We start from the raw sequence: 26557 nt of genomic DNA on the forward strand, positions 1-26557 counted from the left end.
GCAATTGGCCACCTTAAATACCTTTTCTCATGATTGGATGCACCTGCCTATTAAGTTCAAGGCTTAATGGGCTCACCAAACCAATTGTGTGTTTCAATTAATCAGTGCTAGGTAGTTACAGGTATTTAAATCAACAAAATGACAATGGTGCCCAAATTTATGCACCTGTCTAATTTCATTTTGATGCATATTGCACATTTTCTGTTAATCCAATAAACCTAATTTCACTACTGAAATATTACTGTGTCCTTCAGTTATTTGATAGATCAAAATAAAATTGCTGATCCAAACAACCAATTATTTATAAATGAAAATCATGGAAATTGTCAGGGGTGCCTAAACTTTTGTATACAACTGTGTATATATATATATATATTACATTCCAGTTTGCTGCCCCTTTATGGAAGGACTTTCCAGATGCCAGGATGCATTTTATCTAAGATTTTTACATCTGCATAAAATGTTATACTCTCAGGCTAAGATTGCTGAGGCCTAGATTTAGAGTTCGGCGGTAGCCGTCAAAACCAGCGTTAGAGGCTCCTAACGCTGGTTTTGGCCGCCCGCTGGTATTTGGAGTCAGTGATTAAAGGGTCTAACGCTCACTTTTCAGCCGCGACTTTTCCATACCGCAGATCCCCCTACGCCATTTGCGTAGCCTATCTTTTCAATGGGATCTTCCTAACGCCGGTATTTAGAGTCGTTTCTGCAGTGAGCTTTAGAGCTCTAACGACAAGATTCCAGCCGCCTGAAAATAGCAGGAGTTAAGAGCTTTCTGGCTAACGCCGGTTTATAAAGCTCTTAACTACTGTACCCTAAAGTACACTAACACCCATAAACTACCTATGTACCCCTAAACCGAGGTCCCCCCACATCGCCGCCACTCGATTAAAATTTTTAACCCCTAATCTGCCGACCGCCACCTACGTTATACTTATGTACCCCTAATCTGCTGCCCCTAACACCGCCGACCCCTGTATTATATCTATTAACCCCTAACTTGCCCCCCACAACGTCGCCGCAAGCTACTTAAAATAATTAACCCCTAATCTTCCGACCGCAAATCGCCGCCACCTACGTTATCCCTATGTACCCCTAATCTGCTACCCCTAACATCGCCGACCCCTATGTTATATTTATTAACCCCTAATCTGCCCCCCTCAACGTCGCCGACACCTACCTACACTTATTAACCCCTAATCTGCCGAGCGGACCTGAGCGCTACTATAATAAAGTTATTAACCCCTAATCCGCCTCACTAACCCTATCATAAATAGTATTAACCCCTAATCTGCCCTCCCTAACATCGCCGACACCTACCTTCAATTATTAACCCCTAATCTGCCGACCGGAGCTCACCGCTATTCTAATAAATGTATTAACCCCTAAAGCTAAGTCTAACCCTAACACTAACACCCCCCTAAGTTAAATATAATTTTTATCTAACGAAATAAATTAACTCTTATTAAATAAATAATTCCTATTTAAAGCTAAATACTTACCTGTAAAATACATCCTAATATAGCTACAATATAAATTATAATTATATTATAGCTATTTTAGGATTAATATTTATTTTACAGGCAACTTTGTAATTATTTTAACCAGGTACAATAGCTATTAAATAGTTAAGAACTATTTAATAGTTACCTAGTTAAAATAATAACAAATTTACCTGTAAAATAAATCCTAACCTAAGATATAATTAAACCTAACACTACCCTATCAATAAAATAATTAAATAAACTACCTACAATTACCTACAATTAACCTAAGACTACACTATCAATAAATTAATTAAACACAATTGCTACAAATAAATACAATTAAATAAACTATCTAAAGTACAAAAAATAAAAAAGAACTAAGTTACAGAAAATAATAAAATATTTACAAACATAAGAAAAATATTACAACAATTTTAAACTAATTACACCTACTCTAAGCCCCCTAATAAAATAACAAAGCCCCCCAAAATAAAAAATTCCCTACCCTATTCTAAAATACACATATTACAAGCTCTTTTACCTTACCAGCCCTGAACAGGGCCCTTTGCGGGGCATGCCCCAAGAATTTCAGCTCTTTTGCCTGTAAAAAAAAACATACAATACCCCCCCCCCAACATTACAACCCACCACCCACATACCCCTAATCTAACCCAAACCCCCCTTAAATAAACCTAACACTAATCCCCTGAAGATCTTCCTACCTTGTCTTCACCATACCAGGTTCACCGATCCGTCCTGGCTCCAAGATCTTCATCCAACCCAAGCGGGGGTTGGCGATCCATAATCCGGTGCTCCAAAGTCTTCCTCCTATCCGGCAAGAAGAGGACATCCGGACCGGCAAACATCTTCTCCAAGCGGCATCTTCTATCTTCTTAAATCCGATGACGACCGGCTCCATCTTGAAGACCTCCAGCGCGGATCCATCCTCTTCTTCCGACGACTAGACGACGAATGACGGTTCCTTTAAGGGACGTCATCCAAGATGGCGTCCCTCGAATTCCGATTGGCTGATAGGATTCTATCAGCCAATCGGAATTAAGGTAGGAATTTTCTGATTGGCTGATGGAATCAGCCAATCAGAATATAGTTCAATCCGATTGGCTGATCCAATCAGCCAATCAGATTGAGCTCGCATTCTATTGGCTGTTCCGATCAGCCAATAGAATGCAAGCTCAATCTGATTGGCTGATTGGATCAGCCAATCGGATTGAACTATATTCTGATTGGCTGATTCCATCAGCCAATCAGAAAATTCCTACCTTAATTCCGATTGGCTGATAGAATCCTATCAGCCAATCGGAATTCGAGGGACGCCATCTTGGATGACGTCCCTTAAAGGAACCGTCATTCGTCGTCTAGTCGTCGGAAGAAGAGGATGGATCCGCGCTGGAGGTCTTCAAGATGGAGCCGGTCGTCATCGGATGGAAGAAGATAGAAGATGCCGCTTGGAGAAGATGTTTGCCGGTCCGGATGTCCTCTTCTTGCCGGATAGGAGGAAGACTTTGGAGCACCGGATTATGGATCGCCAACCCCCGCTTGGGTTGGATGAAGATCTTGGAGCCAGGACGGATCGGTGAACCTGGTATGGTGAAGACAAGGTAGGAAGATCTTCAGGGGATTAGTGTTAGGTTTATTTAAGGGGGGTTTGGGTTAGATTAGGGGTATGTGGGTGGTGGGTTGTAATGTTGGGGGGGGGGTATTGTATGTTTTTTTTTACAGGCAAAAGAGCTGAAATTCTTGGGGCATGCCCCGCAAAGGGCCCTGTTCAGGGCTGGTAAGGTAAAAGAGCTTGTAATATTTGTATTTTAGAATAGGGTAGGGAATTTTTTATTTTGGGGGGCTTTGTTATTTTATTAGGGGGCTTAGAGTAGGTGTAATTAGTTTAAAATTGTTGTAATATTTTTCTTATGTTTGTAAATATTTTATTATTTTCTGTAACTTAGTTCTTTTTTATTTTTTGTACTTTAGATAGTTTATTTAATTGTATTTATTTGTAGCAATTGTGTTTAATTAATTTATTGATAGTGTAGTGTTAGGTTAATTGTAGGTAATTGTAGGTAGTTTATTTAATTATTTTATTGATAGGGTAGTGTTAGGTTTAATTATATCTTAGGTTAGGATTTATTTTACAGGTAAATTTGTTATTATTTTAACTAGGTAACTATTAAATAGTTCTTAACTATTTAATAGCTATTGTACCTGGTTAAAATAATTACAAAGTTGCCTGTAAAATAAATATTAATCCTAAAATAGCTATAATATAATTATAATTTATATTCTAGCTATATTAGGATTTATTTTACAGGTAAGTATTTAGCTTTAAATAGGAATCATTTATTTAATAAGAGTTAATTTATTTCGTTAGATAAAAATTATATTTAACTTAGGGGGGTGTTAGTGTTAGGGTTAGACTTTGCTTTAGGGGTTAATACATTTATTAGAATAGCGGTGAGCTCCGGTCGGCAGATTAGGGGTTAATAATTGAAGGTAGGTGTCGGCGATGTTAGGGAGGGCAGATTAGGGGTTAATACTATTTATGATAGGGTTAGTGAGGCGGATTAGGGGTTAATAACTTTATTATAGTAGCGCTCAGGTCCGCTCGGCAGATTAGGGGTTAATAAGTGTAGGCAGGTGTCGGCGACGTTGTGGGGGGCAGATTAGGGGTTAATAAATATAACATAGGGGTCGGCGATGTTAGGGCAGCAGATTAGGGGTACATAGGGATAACGTAGGTGGCGGCGGTTTACGGAGCGGCAGATTAGGGGTTAAAAGTGTAATGCAGGGGTCAGCGATAGCGGGGGCGGCAGATTAGGGGTTAATAAGTGTAAGGTTAGGGGTGTTTAGACTCGGGGTACATGTTAGAGTGTTAGGTGCAGACGTAGGAAGTGTTTCCCCATAGGAAACAATGGGGCTGCGTTAAGAGCTGAACGCTGCTTTTTTGCAGGTGTTAGGTTTTTTTTCAGCTCAAACTGCCCCATTGTTTCCTATGGGAGAATCGTGCACGAGCACGTTTTTGATGCCGGCCGCGTCCGTAAGCAACTCTGGTATCGAGAGTTGCATTTGCGGTAAATATGCTCTACGCTCCTTTTTTGGAGCCTAACGCAGCATTTGTTTGAACTCTCGATACCAGAGTTAAATTTATGGTGCGGCCAGAAAAAAACCCGCGGAGCGTTAACAGCCCTTTTACCGCCGAACTCCAAATCTAGGCCTGAGTGTTTCAAATGAGACAGGTTAACTTAACACTTTTCAGTTTACACTACAGCTGACTTAATTTTGACATACATACAAACAAGCCTAAATCCTGCATTTAACCAGATCTAATGGTATGAGACTGAGTACCACAGTTTATGGTTCCATCATTACCATATAGAGTACAGCATTTCCAAAATCCATAAGTAAGTACTGTACAGCTGACAGATGGGATAGGACAATTTGTACACCAGATTTGAAGTGGTACTCTTGGTTGGGGAAAAAGAGGGGGAAAACCCAAACATGTGTCAACCTTTCTAAATTACTTTTCTTCATCTACCCATTCTGAAAGATCATTAATGTACAATTTTGAATTCACACATTTACAAATATAATTGAATTCACACATTTACAAATATGATTCTTTAAAAAGTGATCTCTTAATTTCTGCTATTTTTTTATCATGCATGTCACACACTGTTGATTTAGGGGTTGGCAATGTGAGTGTTTCTGTGGGTGTCTGTGTTTATGTCTTTGTTCTTTTGTTGGTTTCTCTATAAGTGTGTGTATGTATTTTTTTGTTGTGGGTCTCTCTGTGAGGGTGTGTATGTCTGTCTTTCTACATTTTATGTGGATGTCTCTGTTAGGGTGTGTGTGTATGTCTGTGCATTTTCTGTGTATGTCTCCATGAGGGTGTGTGCGTATGTCTTTGTGCATTTTCTGTGGATGTCTCTGTAAGGGTGTGTGCGTATGTCTTTGTGCATTTTCTATGGATGTCTCTGTAAGGGTGTGTGCGTATGTCTTTGTGCATTTTCTGTGGATGTCTCTGTAAGGGTGTGTGTGTATGTCTTTGTGCATTTTCTGTGGGTGTCTCTGTGAGAGTGTGTGCGTATGTCTTTGTGTGTTTTCTGTGGATGTCTCTGTGAGGGTGGGGGTGTATGTCTTTGTGTGTTTTCTGTGGATGTCTCTGTGAGGGTGTGTGTGTGTATGTATGTCTGTGTTTTCTGTGGATGTCTCTGTGAGGGTGTGTGCGTATGTCTTTGTGCATTTTCTGTGGATGTCTCTGTAAGGGTGTGTGCGTATGTCTTTGTGCATTTTCTGTGGATGTCTCTGTAAGGGTGTGTGCGTATGTCTTTGTGCATTTTCTGTGGATGTCTCTGGAAGGGTGTGTGTGTATGTCTTTGTGCATTTTCTGTGGATGTCTCTGTAAGGGTGTGTGTGTATGTCTGTGCATTTTCTGTGGGTGTCTCTGTGAGGGTGGGGGTGTATGTCTTTGTGTGTTTTCTGTGGATGTCTCTGTGAGGGTGTGTGTGTATGTATGTCTGTGTTTTCTGTGGATGTCTCTGTTAGCATGTGTGCATATGTCTTTATGCATTTTCTATGGGTGTCTATGTAAGGGTGTGTGTGTGTGTATATCTGTTTTCTGTGGATGTCTCTGTGAGGGTTTGTGTGTATGTCTGTGTTTTCTGTAGATGTCACTGTGAGGGTGTGTGCCTATGTCTTTGTGCATTTTCTGTGGGTGACTCTGTGAGAGTGTGTGCGCATGTCTTTGTGTGTTTTCGGTGGATGTCTCTGTGAGGGTGTGTACGTGTGTGTTTGTGCATTTTCTGTGGGTGTCTCTGTGAAGGTGTGTGTGTATGTCTGTGCATTTTCTGTGGATATCTCTGTGAGGGTGTGTGCATATTTATTTGTGTGTTTTCTGTGGATATCTCTGTGAGGGTGTGTGCATATTTCTTTGTGAATTTTCTGTGGGAGGGTTTGTGTGTGTGTATGTATGTCTTTGTGTCTTTTCTGTGGATGCCTCTGTGAGGGTGGGTGTGTATGTCTTTATATGTTTTCTGTGGATGTCTCTGTGGGGGGGGGGGGTGTATGTATGTCTGTGTTTTCTGTGGATGTCTCTGTGAGGGTATGTGCATATGTCTTTGTGCATTTTCTGTGGGTGTCTCTGTGAGGGTGTGTGTGTGTGTATGTCTGTGTGTTTTCTGTGGATGTCTCTGTGAGGGTGTGTGCATATATATGTGTGTGTTTTCTGTGGATGTCTCTGTGAGGATGTGTGCATATGTCTGTGTGTTTTCTGTGGGTGTCTCTGTGAGAGTGTATGAATATGTCTGTGTGTTTTCTGTGGGTGTCTCTATGAGGGTGTGTGTGTGTGTGTGTGTATGTCTGTGCATTTTCTGTGGGTGTCTTAGTGAGGGTGTGTGTATGTCTTTGTGTATCTTCTGTGGATGTCTCAGTGAGGGTGTGTGTGTATCTATGTTTTGTGTGTTTTCTGTGGATGTCTCTCTGCGCATGTGTATGTCTTTGTTTTCTGTGGGTGTCTGTGAGTGTGTATGTCTTTGTTTGTTTTCTGAGGCTGTCTCTGTGGGTGTTTCCTTCGGTTTATGTGCCAGTTTGTGTTTGAGTTTGTGTGTGCGTATCCATTGTCTGTTCCTTTTTAGGACATATTGACCTTACTACTGATTATTCACATCTTTCTACAGACTTTGAGACTAATAAGACCTTTCCGGAAGTCACCAATCCACCACTTTACTTTTAAATTATTGTTTAGGCAGTTCAGGGTGACTTATTTCAGTCAGTACAAGCTGTTGTCATCATATAGTTGGCATCTTCCTTGACAAAAAGATAATCAGAATTCCATATTTTGTCTTGTGAATCTCCTTTTTTGACAAAACTGTAGTCTACCTCATTACTTGTCAGGTCAATGTAAACAAGTGCTGAGTGTCTGTGTGGGTGTCTGTGTCTGAGTGTGTTTGTGTATTTCTTTGCATGTCTGCTAGAGTGTCTATATGTGAATCCTTATGTGTGAGTGTGTGTTTCAGTGTATGAGTGTGTCTGTGTGTTTCTGTGTTTGTGTGTTGCTGCCTTTACAACATTTCTAAGTTTGACAACACTTAAGAATAAAGTGCATATACGTTTTAGTAATTTGCTCAAAAATTACAAATGTCAAAGTGTGGAGGGGTTAAGGAATGATCAATGATTAAGGAATGGGCCCCAAAGTTTCTAGTGGCGGCCCTGTGCACGTGTCTTTAGTACTCCTTGGCAGCAGTGGTTTGCAACATTATCTGGAGCTTTGTTATACACTCCTAAACTCTTATGAGCCTAACTAGTTTTACTCTTCAATAAATGATACCAAGAGAATGAAGTAAATTTAATAACAGAAATAAATTGGATAGCTGTGTAAAATTGCATGCTCTATCCAAATCATGACATTTTAATTTTGACTTGAATGTCCCTTTAACGTTTAAGGTTTTCATTGTACTGTGTGTGCAGCATTTAATACACATACCTGACATAAAGATGCTGTCAAACCAGATGCTATATTTGCATATAAGGTCATTATTACCCTAATTTCAAACAATAAATAATTCCAGTTTTTAAAATGTGATCCTTGGTGGGTTGCACTGCACAACCTATGGATCCAGAATGTCACTCTTTAATAAGTGGGCAACCTGTCACTCACCTTATAAAAGCTTATCTAGTAATATTTTGAAAACATTTAGAGGCATATTTAAGAAATGTCTTGCGGACCTGATCCGACACTGCGGATCAGGTCCGCAAGACATCGCTGAATGCGGAGAGCAATACGCTCTCCGCATTTAACATTGCACCAGCAGCTCACAAGAGCTGCTAGTGCAACACCGCCCCCTGCTGACTCGCGGCCAATGGGCCACCAGCAGGGGGTGTCAATCAACCCGGTCGTACTCGATCGGGTTGAATTGTTGCGATTCCTGTCCGCCTGCTCAGAGCAGGCGGACAGGGTTATGGAGCAGCGGTCTTTGTGACCGCTGCTTCATAATTGATGTTTCTGGCGAGTCTGAATATATATATATATATATTCATGAATATATATTCATATGAATCATTTTATGAGATAGTGTATATATGCGTATAACACTTTATTTTAATGTATTTATATTTTGTTTCGTGCACTCGCAAATTTTGTTTGCACTTAAGCAAGCGCGTTTACTTTCAACAAGTTAGTGCAGGCACGATATTGCTTATCACGACCTGTGCTATCATAATATATCCCTTTGCTTGGCAAAATAATTGTCATATTAATATGCTCAGTGCACATGAAATTTAAGGATATTTTACAGCTTCCTATAAAATGCACATAATTCAAACATTCCAATAAATAACGATATTTGTTTTCTGTACAGTAGATTATAAATTGTACTTTGAATTATCAACCCCACCATTTACATTTGAAATTGTCATCCTCTTTGAGCACATAGGAGTAAAATATTGCTTTTAGATTGCATATGATGCTAACTTTTTAAAAATCTGAGAGGTCTTGGGGCTACATTTTAGTCTATCACTCAAAATATGTGTTACAATCAATCTGTGCATAAAATATGCCAATGATTCCTAAATATGTTTTTGATAAGATAGGCCCCTTCATAATATCATGAGGCACACCTCAAGTTGTCTCCATCTTTGTTAGACATTATTTTCTGTGATCCAAAACATGTTCCCTCTTGACTCTTGGAGGCCCATGTATCAAGCTCCGTATGGAGCTAATTGCCTGTGTTTCTGGCGAGTCTTCAGACTCGCCAGAAACAGCAGTTATGAACCTCTGAGCAGGCGAACAGGAATCGCCACAATTCAACCCGATCGAGTATGATCGGGTTGATTGACAGCTCCCTGTTGGCTGCGGATTGGCCGCGATTCTGCAGGGGGCGGCATTGCACCAGCAGCTCTTGTGAGCTGTTGGTGCAATGCTGAATACGGAGAGCGTATTGCTCTCCGCATTCAGCAAGGTCTTGCGGACCTGATCCGCACTGTCGGATCAGGTCCGCAAGACATTTGATACATAGGCCTCTTGAGCTCTATAGCTTTTTTTGGAATCATAGTGTTTGATTCTCAAAAAATTAGCAACGAATATAATCAACCTACTTACTATAGTGACCATTCCTAATATAAAATTACCCAAGTCAATCAAATCAACTTCTACAATGCTTTTTGTGAAGTGATACTTTCTCAAAAATAAAAGCAAATCGAAAAACTTGGTTACAAGTGGCGCTTATGATAGCATGGGTCGCTAATATGAATGCCACAACGTACGTAAACATTGTTGCTGATGAAGTGCATCCGGTTATGTTGACAGTTATCCTCAGGCAGATGGTTACTTCCAGCAGGATAATGTGGCGGTGCACTATGGGATGGTTCCTGGAACATGACAATTACTTTTTTTTGCTGCAGTGGCCCACTTAGTCCTCGGATCTCAATCCTATTGAACATATTTAGGATGAGCTGGAAAGGGCTATTCACTGCAGACCTACACCTCTCTCGAATCTCCAGGAGTTGCGAGACACACTTATGTATGCATGGTACACATTTTCAGCATCTTGTTGAATTCATGCCTAGACAAATTCAGGCTGTTTTCAAGGCTAAAGGAGGCTCAACGCGCTACTAGTGTTTATATATATATAATTTTGAGCCCTTCCCAGGCAAATACCTTTAAACAACGAGGTCTCAATATCCAAAGTCCTGAAGTTAGCGCACCTGAATCTTTTGCTTGCGCACTTTTTACTTTTATCTTGTAATATGTGCACTACCGGTTACCTGCCCCTTAATTTGGTCTTCTCCAATATTACTCTCAACATTTCAATGAAATCTATATGTAACATGAAAGGAATTCAGTAGGTTCGTGGAACCATAATACGCATATTTGAATTACTTAAAGGGACACTAAACCCAATTTTTTTCTTTAATGATTCAGATAGAGCATGCAATTTTAAGCAACTTTCTAATTTACTCCTATTATCAATTTTTCTTCATTCTCTTGGTATCTTTATTTTAAACAGCAGGAATGTAAATCTTAAGAGCCAGCCCGTTTTTGGTTGAGAACCTAGGTTATGCTTGCTTATTGGATAGCTAAATGTAGCCACCATTAAACAAGCGCTATCCATGGTGCTGAACCTAAATGGGAGGCTAAAGAGATTTAAAATCCCGCTTTTTAAATAAAGATAGCAAGAGAACGAAGAAAAATTTATAGTAGGGGTAAATTATAAAGTTGCTTAAAATTGCCTGCTCTATCTGAATCATGAAAGAAAAAAATTGGGTTTAGTGTCCCTTTAAAAAATAAAAGCTCTCATGTTGTTCACTTTGTGAGATGCAGAAAATGATTTTAAAAAAGTAAAATGATTTTTTTGGCATTTTGAATCATGACTTTTTTCCACGTGAATATTTCTGTGCTTAATCTGTTGACAGAAATTCGTATGGGTAACAGAAGGAAACAAATCTGAAATGAATGTGTAAATATGTAATCCCTTAACAACATGTATGTATCCTGTATGTCACGTGTCTTTAAGCTGTTTTTAACCCTGTAATAGTGCGGTTCTCACAAAAGTAGCGAGATGCGATAATACAACATGCCTCACTTCTGGAGGCATCAGCGTTCTCACCGATCTGGATGATTGACAGCCACGTGATTTCTCATGCATGTGCGGGGGGGGGGGGCAACCAGGCGGACAAAGTTCCCAATAACAAACCTTGTCTGCCCAGCAAATGATAAATAGGGGCCTTTGGGTCTATTTAGCCGTTAACCCAATAATCATGCTAACAGTTCTGGAACAATTTATTTCAAACTTTTCTCTTACCATGAAATAGTCACATTTAATAGTAAACATTACTAACAAAACTGTTGAAACACAATAGTCAATGCTGACATCCAGTGGTCAAAATCCATATTACAACTATAATTTTCAGAAATTGAAATCTCTCTAGGGTTGTTATTACACAAGAATGTATTCCAGTTTGATGTCCAAATATATAAATGATATGCATTCTAGTAACTTAAAAACAACTCATTGTTTAAAAGTGATACAAAAATGGATGCAAATCATTATCTTTATTTATGTTTCACTGTATGTCTAGATATTTAAAGGGACACTAAAGTCATTATTAGACATTCATGATTTAGACAGAGCATATCAATTTAAACAACTTTTCAATTTACTTCTATTATTTAATTTGTTTCCTTCTCTTGTTATCCTTTGCTTAAAGGTTTATCTAGTTCAGCTCAGGAGCAACAAAGAACCCAGGTTCTAGCTGTTGATTGGTGGCTGCATATATATATTGATTGTCATTGGCTCACCCATGTGTTCAGTTAGAAACCAGTAGTGCATTGCTGCTCTTTCCACAAATCATACCAAAAGAATGAAACAAATTAGATAATGGAAGTAAATTAGAAAGTGGTTTTAAATTGTATTCTCTATATGAATCATGAAAGAAAAATGTTGTGTTTCATGTCCCTTTAATTTTCCAAAAGTCTCTTTTGAGTAGTAATGCTCTATAATATTCTATAATATTCTAATATTTGCAGGAGCGAAACTACAGGGGATGCAGAGGTCGCAATTGTGACTGGGCCCCCAAGTCTGGGGGCCCAGCTTAAAAAAATAAATACATTTTTTTTTACAATAAAAAATGTTGACCTGCCACTGCCTGCACTGATATCATGTGAGTGTGACTTGCTTCACTAGTGTCTCTGACTACAGGGGTTAGTCTTTCTGTTTTACCCATTGGTGTTTATGTGTGTGTGTGTTTGTATGTATGTGACTGTGTGTGTATTTATGCATGTATGTGTGTGTATGTATGTATGTGACAGTGTGTGTATTTATGTATGTATGTGTGTGTGTGTGTGTGTGTGTGTGTGTGTGTGTGTATGTATGTATGTGACTGTGTGTGTATTTATGCATGTATGTATGTGTGTGTGTGTGTGTGTGTGTATGTATGTGACTGTGTGTGTATTTATGCATCTATGTGTGTGTATGTTTGTATGTGACTGTGTGTGTATTTATGCATGTATGTGTGTGTATGTATGTATGTGACTGTGTGTGTATTTATGCATGTATGTATGTGTGTGTATGTATGTATGTGACTGTGTGTGTATTTATGCATGTATGTGTGTGTGTGTGTATGTTTGTATGTGACTGTGTGTGTATTTATGCATGTATGTGTGTGTGTGTGTGTGTGTATGTTTGTATGTGACTGTGTGTGTATTTATGCATGTATGTGTGTATGTATGTATGTGACTGTGTGTGTATTTATGCATGTATGTGTGTGTATGTATGTATGTGACTGTGTGTGTATTTATGCATGTATGTATGTGTGTGTGTGTGTGTGTATGTATGTATGTGACTGTGTGTGTATTTATGCATGTATGTGTGTGTGTATGTTTGTATGTGACTGTGTGTGTATTTATGCATGTATGTGTGTGTGTGTGTATGTTTGTATGTGACTGTGTGTGTATTTATGCATGTATGTGTGTGTGTATGTATGTATGGGACTGTGTGTGTATTTATGCATGTATGTGTGTGTGTGTGTGTGTGTATGTATGTATGTGACTGTGTGTGTATTTATGTATGTATGTGTGTGTATGTATGTATGTGACTGTGTGTGTACTTATGCATGTGTGTGTGTGTGTATGTATGTATGTGAGTGTGTGTGTATTTATGCGTGTCTGTATGTATGTGACTGTGTGTGTACTTATGCATGTATGTGTGTGTGTGTGTGTGTGTATGTATGTGACTGTGTGTGTACTTATGCATGTATGTGTGTGTGTGTGTATGTATGTATGTGACTGTGTGTGTATTTATGCGTGTATGTGTAAGTGTGTATGTATGTGGAACCAGCAAATTACAAACCTTGTTAGTACAGCATGGGGGGACGGGGGGTAAACAGTGTCAGTCTATACAGTACCACTATATACAGTACGGGGGGCTGGACCATGTCACAGACTACTGTGGTCACTTTATAAAGTATTGTGGTGGGTAGGGTAAGGCCAGCCATCTCACCGGCAGATTACAGACTGTGTCACTGACTCACTATATACAGAACTGGTGGGTTGAACAGTGTCACTATCTCACCATCTCACAGACTGTGGGCACAGGGTACCTCCTTTTGCAGACATGTAATCTGATTTACATTTTTTTTTCTGTGTTAAATGTAAAAAAAAAAAAAAAAAAAAAAAGATATGTATCAAATTCACCTTTTTTTTTTGTGTGTGTGGGGGGGGCCTTCTTAGATTCTTGCACTTGGGCCCTGTGGTTTCTAGTTTCGCCTCTGGGTATTTGGTCAGTCACTTGAAATATATTGGTTCACTGTATAACTGTATAACCTGCTTAAATAAAATGGGCAGAGTTATGTTATATTCTTACTTCAAATAAAGAAATTAGATTCACTTATTCAAGTTACTTGTCATTTCCCCTGAAAAAAAAATAATAAAAGACACATGGACATTTCAAAAGATACACTGCATAATTAGCATATAAATTGTCATGAGATGCAGGACATATGCAGGACACAGAAATGATGGTACAACTCTATTTTATTACAGAGCATGGAAACATACATCTAGTCAGGTTGATTTCACTAACTAACTGCGACACAGACTACTGGACCTAAGCCCCGCCCCCAAACTAGTGACATCACTTCCTGCTCTCATCACATCTTCCCCCTTTTAAAAGGGCGAAGCATACATTTAAATATAACAAATAACAGGGTATACAAAGAGCATACAACAACATTTTTGAACAGTATATAGCAAATTGGTTACAGAAAAATAAACAACATTAATTACATCCTGACTTGGACATCGGGGTAGACTACCCTAGTCTACAGTGACCATGGGATTATTCTGCCCATACTTCCGGTCACTGTTCTAGCTAAAGTCAGTCCCTATATCGGGCCAGAAGTTTCACCACTCTTCCGCTTGATGTAACTTTGCATGAACTGTCCTCTGATACAGAAGGAGGTGAATAAGAGTCCTCTGGAGGCAAAGACATATCCCCGCTGTGATCTTGCTGAGGGGAAGGCACCTCTCTTAGAACAGGGGATCCCACCGGCGGTGGTACTGAGGCATCCAGTTCCAGACTCTCTGGTACAGGCTGAAGATGTCTTCGGTTACGGCATGTAACCGTCCCTCCATCAGAAAGGAATGCATAAGATCTTGGTTCTGGAGAGCGTCCAATTACCGTAGCAGGCGTCTTCCATTTCTTCTCATCATCCAGTTTAATTCTGACACTTTGCCCCGCATTTAGTTCCTGTAAGGGCCTGACAGAATGTCTCCTGTCGTAGAAGAAACGATAGCCCTTTTTGGCCTCCTCATCCCTCCTAAGGACTTCGTCCAGAGGAACCGAGCCAGTCGGCTTGAAGACACCCACTGAGGGTAAAGTGGTGCGAATTTGGCGTCCTAGCATCAGCTGTGCCGGGCTAAACCCGGTGGCTTGAATGGGCGTCGCCCTGTATGACAAGAGGGCTTGGTACGGTTCAGATTGCTTTAAAATGAACTTTGTTGTTTGAACTGCCTTTCAGCCATTCCGTTGGCCTGCGGGTAATGTGGACTTGACATGGAATGTACAAAGTCATATTCCCTGCTGAAAGCACTGAACTCTGTAGAAGTGAACTGCATGCCATTATCACTCACCAGCGCCATCGGAATGCCCCACCGGGCGAACAAGCTCTTCAGACGAATGATAACGGCTTGACTTGTGATATCATTCAAAGGTGCAATTTCCAAATACCTGGAATAGTAGTCGATCACAACAAGGAACTTTTTCCCGTGCAGTTCACACAAATCAGCAGCTATTTTCTGCCACGGCCCCGCAGGCAGCGGAGTAGAAATCAAGGGCTCCCTTCTCTGAGTAGGCCAGCGTTCCCGGCAAAAGGCACATTTAGACACGTGATTTGCAATGTCGGAGCTGATCCCAGGCCACCACACAGCTGTAACTGCCCTTTCTCTGCACTTTGTAATGCCTAAGTGGCCCTTGTGAATCCTGTTTAACATCTCCTTCCTCATGCTGACAGGGATAACGATGCGGTCTTGGAACAGCACCAACCCCTCCAGCTCTGTGAGCTGCGACCTCTCTGACTGGTAAGAACTTAAAGACATCCAGGCTGCCTGGCTCTCGGGCCAGCCTTCTTTTATGTACTTTATAACCTCTTGCAGATCTGTGTCCAAATATGTCTCTTTCTTTATTTCTTCCAGTTTCCTTGAAGAAATGGACTTTGAGGCCAGAACCGAATCAACATACATTTTCACATCAGATTCGGTTGAGGATTCTTCAGCAGCAGCCAGCGGGAGCCTGGATAGTGTATCTGCCACAACCAGTTGTTTCCCCGGCACATGCACTGCCTGAACATTGAACCGGAGTATTCTCATTAAAAGTCTCTGGCATCTTAAGGGTGTTTTGTCAATATCATAAGAGTTGATTAGAGGGACTAGCGCTTTATGGTCAGTCTCCAGACTAAATTTCTCTAAACCCACTAGATAACGCTGAAAGCGCTCACAGACCCAAACTGCAGCCAGGCACTCTTTCTCAATTTGAGCGTATTTTGACTCAGCAGCCATCAGTGTGTGGGAACAGTAGGCGATGGGCTGTAGTTTATTTTCATTTAACTGCAGGAGAGCAGCTCCCAACCCATAACTGCTTGCATCAGCACTAACCACAGTCTTTTTAGAAGGGTCGTAGAACCCCAGCACTGGGGCAGACCCCAGCAGGGACTTGGCCTGCATAAAATATTTTTCTTGTGAAGGTTCCCAGACCCAGGCAATGTCTTTCTTTAGCAACTCTGTGATAGGGTGTAGAACTGTTGATAAATCTGGAAGAAACTTGCCCACATAATTTACAAGGCCCAATATCTGTCTCAGCTCATGTACATCAGAAGGACTTTTCATCTGTTCAATAGCACAAATTTTCTCAGGGTCTGGTTTGATGCCATCCCCATTGATAATATGCCCAAAGTAACATAATTCAGTTTTCCTAAAATGACATTTTTCTTTATTTAACTTCAGCCCAGACTCTTTGATAGCCTGCAGCACACAACTTAAACGCTGATCATGCTCCTCCACTGTAGACCCATACACTAGAATGTCGTCCATGGTCACTCAGGAGAGAACTCATTTCCCTTTGAAAGATTTCAGGAGCAGAGGATATCCCAAAGGGGAGTCTGCAGAAGCAAAACCGACCTACCGGTGTGATAAAGGTAGTCAGTTTGCGGCACCTTGGATCTAAGGGGACCTGCCAAAAGCCGCTAGAAGCGTCCAATGTAGAAAAGAACTTCGCCCCAGCCAACTTTGGCGCTATATCTTCTAATGTCGGCAGCACAAATCTCTCTCTCTTCACTGCCTCATTCAACCTTTTCAGGTCCACACAGATGCGCACCTTTCCGTTTTTCTTTGCAACAGGAACAATGGGGGCACACCAATCAGTCGCTTCAACAACCTCTTCAATAACCCCCATAGACTTCATGCGCATAAGCTCCTTCTCCACTTGAGGCAAGAGTGGGAACGGAATTCTACGGGGAGTAGAAATACTGAATGGGATTGCGTCACTTTTAAGTGCTATATGGACTGGCTTGCAATTCAGTAGGCCCAATTCGCCAAACATATCTTCGAAGATCTCATTCACTCTGGCCACGAGGCCCAAGTCACAGGCTGCTTTTCTGCTCAATAAATTGCTAACACACTGACCTCGAATCACATGCACCCACATGGTGAATTTCCTTTGCTTGTACTCACAGCTGGCAAGAAATTTCCCCGCACAATCAATGCGGACACCAGGACTATGGACATTTGTAGTAACCTTTGCCAGCTGGGGCTGTCGAGGCAGTTTCATAAATGCAGCGAGAGACATTACAGTGATATCTGCTCCTGTCTCAATCTTAAAATCAACTTTGGCTCCCATTACAGTAAAAGTAACCTTCCAATCTTCCTCTGAACTTGGCCGTTCCACAACAGACCCCACAAAAGACACTTCCTGACCCTCCTGGTCACTGTCCACCTGCATCTCCTTAATGTAATTCAGTTTTACACACCACTTCAAAATGGCCCATTCTGTTACATTTTCTGCATCTTTTATCTCTGGCCGGGCATATAACACTCTGTTCATGGGCACGGTAGCACCGTGTGCATCGGGCATGCTGCGCCCATCCACTTCTAGGTCTATCCATTATTTTAGATCTACCGCTCACACTGTGCCTTTCACTAGCAGTTTTCCTGGACTGTTGCACTTCATCCACAATACTCTCAGACCTCAGATCAGCACTTTGCTTTTTCACCAGTTCACTCTGGCGGGCCATCCTAATAGCCCCATCTAATGTTAAATCAGGCTCTAACTGCAGCTTCAGTGAGACTTCAGCATCTGCAATTCCAATAACTATTCTGTCTCTGATTTGCTCTCCTTTAGCAACACCAAACTCACAGAATTCAGCTAGTTCATACAGGCTGCGCACAAATGACTCCACAGATTCTCCCACACGCTGATTACGTTTGTAAAAACAAGCCCTCTCATGAATCACATTTCTTTTGGGCACAAAGTGGGCACTGAGTTTATCCATAACTATATCAAAGTTAAATTCTTCCCCTTCTTGGAAAATAGAAGCATTGAACACTGGCTCCACATCTTTCCCCATAGAGTATAAAAGAGAATTAACTTGTACTTCACCACTCTCCTTGTCCAGCTTGGAAGCAATCCTTAAGTGCTGAAACTGCTGATGCCATGTGGGCCAAGCTGCAGGCGGAGAGAAGTCAAAAGGCTCAGGTGGGGTAAACTTTGACATCGTCATCGATCAGGAACAGAAGCGCAGTCAAGATCTTCTGACACCATGTCATGAGATGCAGGACATATGCAGGACACAGCAATGATGGTACAACTCTATTTTATTACAGAGCATGGAAACATACATCTAGTCAGGTTGATTTCACTAACTGCGACACAGACTACCAGACTAAGCCCCGCCCCCAAACTAGTGACATCACTTCCTGCTCTCATCACATAAATAACCTCAGTCATATAACAACCTGTTGTTTTTTTCCCATGCTTCAAGAATGGGCAGTTAATAAAGGGTTGCTTAAAGGGACATGAAACCAAAACATTTTCTTCCATGATTCAAATAGAGCATACAAATAAACAACTTTCAAATTTCCTTCATGTTTTCACTTTATTCGTTTTTTTTTATTTCACAAAAAAAAGAGAAAATATAAATTACCAAGTAAGCAAACATACATGAACATGACTAAAATAATTACAGGTCCAGACTTCTAGATTTACTGGAGTTCATGGATGCCTATAGTCAGAGATATAATCACATTTTTATCATAGTAGTCTATTAATGCAGCCAGGACCAGGTAAAACCCAAAACTAACCTCATATTTTAATATCAGGTAAGTTTTGGGTATTAACTGACAATAAGAGATAATTTAAAAATGAAAGAAAAACAAAAACAGTTAGGTATTATTTGGCCAAATGCTGTCACTAATTCTTCTAGTTTGCTTTTAATCTAACTGTATGCTTGCAAGAGAGCGCCAGATATTGGGGCCGATTTATTAAGGGCCGAAAGGCCCCGATGCCCCTGTTTCCGCACGAGCCTTCATGCTCGCCGGAAACAGCAGTTATGAAGCAGCGGTCTTAAGGCTGCTGCTCCTTAACTGATCCATGCCTCTGAGGCTGCGGACATCAATCTGCCCAATCATATACGATCAGGTTGATTGACACCCCCTGCTAGCGGCCGATTGGCCGTGAATCTGCAGGGGGCAGCACTGCACAAGCAGTTCACTATTCCTTAGCCAGCACTACCCATATCGTTACAATGTGATTAGAACAGAGATACCACAGCTGAGGAATACCAAAACCACAGCAAAGACAAAGAATCAGAATGCACAATTGTAATACAAAACATATAAATATATTAACTACCTTAGTCTACAACATAAACATACCCTGTTATCCTTAACTATATTAAAAATACAAAACCATGGCCATGGTAGAGAGAAAAGATAGGAAGTCTATAATATGCATATATATCTCATTAATAAGAATCATATCTATCAATATAAAACCTATGTAAAACATAATTCCTCTGTTACAAAACAAACATAGGTCATTAGATAGATCTTATAACTCAGATTCATGGTTCCAAATAGCAAACATGCATGTCAAAAACAGGCGTCAAAATTAAGTGCAGTCCAGCAATGATGATGAGCGACAAAAAAGCTCTTATAATTAGCCGTGAACTGCAGGTTAATGACGTTATATAGTAAGCAATTCATGCAGGTAAGTCGTAGTCATATATAGCAGTATAGAAAAGCGGAATTACAGTCCAATAGTATAATCATGAGTAACGGGAAGACAGTATGTCTAGCACCAATCTGTGCAATTTGTGTTGTTAATGCGGGAAACTCCTACTGAGAGCTATACTATCGCCTAAGGGTCCCTTGTTAGGTCTCACCACTTGCCAGATATGCTGTAATCCAACGTCTAATGCCAAAGTGCTGTTTGTAATCTCAGTCCTGCAAATGTTGTCTTCATGCAACCTGAAATGCGGGCTGTCCTTGCCTTCTCTCTAGGCAGTTTGTAACACAGCAGATTCCATTCTTACTCGGGTGGTCCACCCCGAGTCATGTTAAACATGCAACATGTGTTTCGCTGCTAGGAACTTCCGGTGCAGCTTCTTCAACGACGTATCAGTGCTATTGTTTCTTCTTCCCTCCGGAAATTTATACCCTAAGTATTGGAGGCCTGGGTATATGATCTTTCCTCCAATCACAATATCTGTCTCTGTGATATCATTCTTGTTAAGGTGAAAACATATAATCACTTTTCATTGTCAGCGATCATTTACTTATATTTTGATTAGATTAATACTTAGACTTTGGTAGTGAGTTTTAAACCTTATAATAACATTCATCCTATCTATGTACAGTTATAAAATGTGCATTCTATTTCATTCAATATAAGCAAAAATAAACGGGGATTGATATATTTACATATAAAAGCTTTAAACATACCATCTACTCAAGTAAGATGCACCTACCATTGCAACATATACTGAGACTTTTATATATTTATATGATGGTACTTATAAGATACCATATCTTTCAACTGTATATCCCTTAAGTATATTATCAGTGTGATTTACTCTATGCAGTGAGTATAAGGTGATCATGTATAGCGGAATAGCTATATGCAGACTAGGCATTGCCGTCTATAAGAAGGGGGGCTATACATGATCACCTTATACTCACTGCATAGAGTAAATCACACTGATAATATACTGCACCTTACCTGAGTAGATGGTATGATTAAAGCTTTTATATGTAAATATATCAATCCCCGTTTATTTTTGCTTATATTGAATGAAATAGAATGCACATTTTACAACTGAACATACAAGTGAAACTCGAAAAATTAGAATATCGTGCAAAAGTTAATTTATTTCACTAATGCAACTTATAAGGTGAAACTAATATATGAGACAGACTCATTACATGCAAAGCAAGATAGTTCAAGCTGTGTTTTGTCATAAATTGTGATGATTATTGCTTACAGCTCATGAAAACCCCACTCTAATCAGCTAATTAAGCCATAACACCTGCAAAGGGTTTTGGTACAAAATGACTGCAACAGCTGATGAAACGCCACAGGAAGTGACATGGTTCGCTCTTTTACAAAGTTCGGTCCCTTCACAGAACACCGGATTGGCCCACTGGGATGCTGGGAAATTTTCTGGTACACCGGTGGACTGCCAGCATCGCAGGGCCACATCCTGGTCAGAAGTGCAGATGGAGCCTTGCATCCAGGACATGGAGCGGACCTTATGCGTAGCATAGCACATCTATTCAAGGCCGCTCAAAACCTGGAAGCTGAAAACACCGGCACTGATTATGATATTCTTATAAAGTGCTGCATGAGCTGCGCATACTAGGATAAAAAAACAAAACATTGCTTTAACACTTACCTTAACAACTCAGTAGCTCTGACTGTGTCCTCTGCAATCTGCATGTCATTCACTTCCAAGCTACTGCAGGTGCAAGGGAGGTGTCAGAGCTTCTCAGCTGATACGGTAAGTGTCCAAAGCTTGCAAAATTTCCAGCCTCCTAAGTAGCGCAACACTCTACCATAAATATGACATGTAATGATGTATACAGATTATAGGGTTTAACTAAATGATACACCTTATAAGGAACTAGTCTGTGCCTGCATTATGTTTAGAGCTACCACAGATGCACACTGAATTATCCTTAGTGCATCCCTCCTCTGAGTCACTGCTACCATTAGCAATCATTTCCTCAGCTCCACCATGCACTGAGCTGTCCATAGCTAATAGTAATACTCCTATTGAATGGCAAACCCTTGGGGCCTTACAGTGTTCTCTAAAGCTGTCACAAGTAGGAGCAGTAGCAGTAACAGTACAAATGCGCAGGCAGTCATCTAGGGCAACAGGACGTGAATTGGAAGGAATATACGCTTCAACTAAGTCACAGTCAGGTGGGGGTCTTACTCTATGTACACAGTGTCAGCGTGTGCTCTAAAGTTGTAGTTTTGCTAGTTACAGTATTGGGTGCGGACAGTGGTTGCCAGTCACAATACTAGGAAGGACATACTGTCAGATAGATACAGTAAGTCAGTCCCAGTTAACCAACAGAGGCCCGATTACAAGTGGATTGCTATTGATAGCACAAGGTTCTCTACTGTGAAGACCTGAAGTTAAAGGGACAGTCAAGTCCAAAGAAAACTTTCATGATTTAAATAGGGAATTTATTTTTAAACAACTTTCCAATTTACTTTTACTCTAGGAGGTTCATATGCTAATTTCTTAGACATTGAAGACTGCCTCTAATCAGAATGCATTTTGACCACTAGAGGGCATTAGTTAATGTGTTTCATATAGATAACACTGATCTCATTCACGTGAAATTACCCTGAAGCCAGCACTGATTGGCTAAAATGCATGTCTGTCAAAAGAACTGAAATAAGGGGGCAGTCTGCAGAGGATTAGATACAAGGTAATCACAGAGGTAAAAAGTGTATTTCTATAACAGGGTTGGTTATGCAAAACTGGGGAATGGGTAATAAAGGGATTATCTTTCTTCTTAAACAACAAAATGTCTGGTGTTGACTTTCCCTTTAAGTATTGGGGCTACAATAAAAGTATAAACAAACACATGTCAAACATATCGAAATAAAGTATATATCATGTACATATTAAAATTATTATTTAGGTAAATGTATAAAAAGTGTTTTAAAGTGATATGGTATAACAAGGTGTTGGGCTCAAAGGGCTTAAAGGTTTGTGTATATATATATATATATATATATATATACTGTTAGTGTATATATATATATAATATATATATATATATATATATATATGTATATATATACTGTGTGTGTATAATAAGAGCAGGTGAGATTCGCACACACTTCCAATGAGAAAAACTATTTTTCTGTATAGATAATGTCCGGTGCAATACCTTCCAGGACTACCCTTAAGGTCCCAGGATAATAATAATATGAAGAAAAATGAAGGTAGCACACAATTTTCAAAAGGCTGAACCTTTTATTTAGAGCAACGTTTCGGGGCTCCTGCCCCTTTCTCAAGCTAATTAACAACTGATATACACACCCTTTATAAAGGGCTAACATAAAACAGGTGACCAATTACAATGCAGGGGTGTGTCTAACAGGTACTTCACATTATCACATATCCTATGGAAAAAGAAAAAAAGTTAATACATCATTTTAACCCTTTACACCCCTAACAAGAATAGGATCACCACTTAAAAACAATTGCAGCAAGTCACCAACCATATAAACATAATTGCTACAAGCACAAATATTTAAACATACATTAAATCCATAACAATTTATAATGATATAGTGACTGATTTGTTTGTTACATACTTATTATATCAATGGTAAAAGGTCAAACTCCCTATTTAACCCTTTAGGATGTAGAGTGTTGAGGAGCCAAATCCATTTTGCTTCTCGATTTAGTAAGTCCATCTGTCTGTCTCCCCCCCTAAGTCTCTTGGGAGCACTGTCTATTACTAGATACCTCAGCTGATTTGCCTGATGTCCCATCTCTGCAAAATGGTCCGGAACTTGCAAGTGCCACATTTTGATATTATGTATGGTCGACTTATGTTGGCATATGCGGTCCCTTATTTTTTGGGTTGTCTCACCGACATAAAGAAACTGACATAAAGTAACCCACAGGGACACTTAACCGCATAGACCACGTAAGCTGAATCACATGTATAATATCCTTAATATTATATACTGTGTGTGTATATATATATATAGTTTTATGATAACAACTAATTGCACTACTCATATATATGGGACCCGCTCATTTAAATTCCCTGATTCTTCCAATATTTGTCAGGGAACATTGTGCACGGGGAAAAATTAACATGAATTGTTTTAAACAGAAAGAAAACATGTGTGAGACCTAATTGCCCCCACTAGCTTCCCTATATCCAGCACCAGAGCACTTATGCTCTGGTGCTGGATATAGGGAAGCTAGTGGGGGCAATTAGTTCTCACACATGTTTTCATTCTGTTTAAAACAATATATATATATGTATATGTATATATATATATATATATATATATATATATATATATATATATATATATACACGATGAATGAAGGCACTCACTGGTCTTTTCATCAAAAACTTTATTTAGGGTGACGTTTCGGGGACACACTCCCCTTCCTCAGGCAAGTACAAACCAAAAGTGACTGAACATATAAAGCCAAACAAGCCCCTCCCAGTGAAAATTGGGCCAAAACTGGTTGCTATATAATATCACATAAACTATGTACCTGCGCAAACATCGTGGCCGCAAGTAGAAAATCTAGGACGCACACACCCGACTCCGTGTGATGACGTCATCCGCCGACAAACTAGGCTAAGTACTAGGTTGCCATAGCGACACTGTACACTATTAAAATAATAATAATAATAAATCGGAGACAAAGCTACCGATACAGCTGTGGATCTCACCCATGTATAGCCCAATACTGTTCACCTAATCAATGAGTGAATGTGAGATCATTGTATATGGAATTAATAATAACCGACTAGAATGTATACTGTGTTAAGTCAGAGCGGCTCAAAAACGGCATATGCTGTCAATACAGCTGATTGTGTTCATGTGGCCCAATGTTAAATGCACAGATAAAGCCACTAAAATTTCAGAGAAGCACAATCATAATAACAACTAGAGAGGACAACCAATAGTATATAGCAGAAATAAAACAATCAAGGAATCAACCCAGAAAAAATCAAATCAAATAAAATAACCTAAAATGAATAAAAGTAAATAAAATAAAATAAAATAAATATGAATAAAATTAAAATTAAAAATAAATAAAATAAATAATATAAATAAAAATAAAAATAAATAAAAATAAAAATAAATATAAAAATAAAAATAAATATAAATATAAATATAAAAATAAAAATAATAATAATAAAAATAATAAAAATAAAAATAAAATAAAATAACAATAAATAAATAAAATGAAAATAAATGAAACTAAAATAAACAAAATGAAATGCATATAAAATATACAAATGAAAAAATAAATGAATTACATAAAATAAAAGTAAATTAACTAAATGATGAAATGAAATAAATGAAAGAGAAAAAAGGAAGAAAAAGAAGAAGAAAAAGAAGAAAAAAGAAGAAAAGGAAGTAGAACCGCCCCCTCAGAGCTAAGAACCAGATGGGAAAAGAGAAAAAAAAGAGAAAAGAGGCGAGCAAAAAGACAAAAGAAAAAACACCTGTATAGAAAGACAACAGTGAACAAAACACAGGGACGAAAGAGAGAAAAAAAGAGAGAAAAAAGGGGCCAGATACATAGAAGAATAGATCATCAACTCTCATAGGGTAAGCTCTGTAGATAGGAGGTTCATCTATCTCAGGAACCATTCGATCCGGCTTCTTCACAGTCATCCACTTGAATTCCATAGACCTCTTTAATTCTTAGATTTAAAGGAAACAATGCCAATCCAAGTTCACATTCAGTCCCTTCGGACGTATGGTGTTCAGTCTGAAGATCCACTTGGATTCCACTTGCAGTAATTTATTATCCCTGTCCCCACCCCTGGGGGGGATGGGAACATGGTCTATGATCTTAAACCTTAAGTCCTGTATACTGTGTCCACTGATTGCGAAATGGTGTGCCACTGGTTGTTCACTTCCATGATTTTTGATAGCTGCCCTAATGGCCGATCGGTGGTTGGCCATGCGGGTGCGGATGTCATCTACTGTTTTCCCCACGTAGAATAAACCACATGGACAGGTGATTAGGTAGACCACATAGGTTGTGGTACAGGTCAGGTAATGTTGAATCTTAAAGGTTGAATTCGTATCAGGGTGGAGGAATGTGGCCCCAGGGATCATCGCATGGCAGGTAGTGCAACCACTACAGCGATAGCATCCCTTCTTGTTTGAGGATAACCAGGTTTTTCTATCATAACAGTGTTTTGGGTCCGTTATCACCAATTGGTCCCTCAAATTCCGGTTTCTCTTGAACCCCACTCTTGGACTCCCCCATTCACCAAATGGAAGACCAGTATCATCCTTGATAATGTGCCAGTGGGTCCTTAGACACTGTCCTATGTTCTTTGTATCCGGGCAGTATCTGGTTACAAATGTCATCCTTTGAGTGCCATCCCTTGTGGGTCCCTTATTAGGATCATCCTGTTCCCTCATGCATGCAAGGAGATAATCCCAGTTGTAGCCCCTTGCCAGAAATTTCTTTGCCATATCTTGAAGCTGTATTTTCATAACCTCAGTATTGCTGTTATTTCTATTTACTCTTGACATCTGGCCCCGTGGTATAGCCTTTAACAGGGATGAAGGATGGCAGCTGTGTGCATGTAATACTGAATTCCTATCTGTAGGTTTCTGATACAGTGTTGTTCCTACAGTCATGCCATCTCGAAAGATACATAGATCCAGAAACTCCACCTTTTCTTCACTGCAACACATTTTAAACTGGATGGGATGGTTCAATCCATTTAAATGGTTAAACCATTCTTGTAAGGATTCCTTTGTGCCCCT

This window comes from Bombina bombina, chromosome 11 (assembly GCF_027579735.1).
Source record: "Bombina bombina isolate aBomBom1 chromosome 11, aBomBom1.pri, whole genome shotgun sequence".
Classification (NCBI taxonomy): Eukaryota; Metazoa; Chordata; class Amphibia; order Anura; family Bombinatoridae; genus Bombina; species Bombina bombina.